The sequence below is a fragment of the Myodes glareolus genome, chromosome 19 (assembly GCF_982192425.1).
Source record: "Myodes glareolus chromosome 19, mMyoGla1.1, whole genome shotgun sequence".
Lineage (NCBI taxonomy): Eukaryota > Metazoa > Chordata > Mammalia > Rodentia > Cricetidae > Myodes > Myodes glareolus.
The window spans coordinates 20868046-20869747 of NC_142044.1; the positions used below are offsets into that span (position 1 = coordinate 20868046).

The window sequence follows — 1702 nt, forward strand, 5'->3', positions numbered from 1 at the left end:
TCAAACTCAGGTCATCAGGTAAGGCAGCCCCTGCCTTGACTTGCTCAGCCATCTTGCCCACCAGCTTTTACTTTTGATGCTAGTAAAGAACTTTTACTCTTGAACTCATGTGTGCATTTCAACCAAACAAATATTTATCTGGGAATTTACCCTATGGGAATGACTGGAATGATTTTTTTTTGTTTTTGTTTTTAACAGACTTGATTCACTTTTATTTTTTTCTTGTATAAAAACCCTTATGTGGTGGCCACAGCTGGAGCCTGGGTCCCCTGAACAGAGACTCTGGTGTGGGTTTTCACAAGATGGTCAGTGAATTCCTGATAAGGAGACTTGATGAACACAGTCTCTTTCCAGAGGTCAGGGGTCAGGTAGCTGTAGGTCTTAGAGATGGCATCAAAGGTGGCCTTGGCAAAGTTGCCCAGGGTGGCAGTGCAGCCCCTGGCTGATGTGTAGCAGTCATCAATGCCAGCCATCATCAGTAGCTTCTTGGGCACAGGAGCGGAGACTTTGCCAGTGCCTCTGGGGGCAGGAATGAGACGCACCAGCACAGAACCACAACGGCCTGTCACTTTGCAAGGCACAGTGTGGGACTTGCCAATCTTGTTCCCCCAGTAGCCTCTCCGCACAGAGACAATGGAAAGCTTGGCCAAGATGATGGCCCCTCGGATGGCAGTGGCTACCTCCTTGGAGCATTTAACACCGAGACCTACGTGACCATTGTAGTCCCCAATAGCGACGAAAGCCTTGAACCTGGTCCGCTGGCCTGCCCTAGTCTGCTTCTGCACGGGCATGATCTTCAGAACCTCATCCTTTAGGGATGCTCCCAGGAAAAAGTCAATGATCTCAGACTCCTTAATGGGCAGGGAGAACAGGTAGATCTCCTCCAGGGACTTGATTTTCATGTCCTTAACCAGGCGGCCCAGCTTGGTGACGGGAATCCACTCCTTGTCTTCAGCTTTACCTCCGCGAGCCCCGCGGCCTCAACCACGGCCACGGCCTCGACCACGGCCGCTGCCCCTCAAACCGCTACCGAATCCTCCGCAGAAGCCGCCAAGGCCTCCGGGCCCTCCTGCTGCACCGGCGTCATCCGCCATTGGTGTCTTCCAGAAGAATAAGAAGAAGCTGGAATGATTTTTTTTAATAGCATAATATTTTCCATTGAAAATAAGTTTAGTTACCTAATGCCCAATAATAGAAAACCAATCAGCCCCATGTGGCTGAGGACAGTATTTTAGGAGCCTGTGCCCAGGAACCACATAGTGTTAAATTTAAATCCACCTACATCACTTAATAGCTAGATAATATTGAGCAATATACTTAAGCTACTGAAATCTCAGTTTCTGGATCTACAAAATGAAGCAGTTAGAAGAATAAGGATTTCTTTTTGTGAAGGTTCGATGAAATGATGCATGTAAAATCAGCAGTTATGAACTGTTGTTATTGATAATGCTATTGTATTGGTGCAAATACTTCCGGCTGCCTGTATTTCCATGTACACATCATTCCCGTGAACCCCCGTGGCTAACTTTTTCATTAGTTCTGGCCAATGAGTTGTAACTGAAAATGATATACGTTACTTTCTGGCCAAACTTTTGTCTATAAAAGATTTTTTCCCTGTTGCACAACAGTAGGCAACGTTTTACGAAATCTGCAATTGATTTGTCAGCCTGAATCCTTGAGTGCCGATGATGGTCTGTCTCCT

The 1702-nt window shown here is 46.8% G+C and overlaps 1 pseudogene; it reads right to left on the bottom strand.

Annotated features, from left to right (window-relative positions):
- Positions 1 to 204: 204 nt before the first annotated feature.
- LOC148118906 (small ribosomal subunit protein uS5 pseudogene) lies at positions 205 to 999 on the bottom strand (annotated as a pseudogene).
- Between the last annotated feature and the right edge of the window lie 703 nt (positions 1000 to 1702).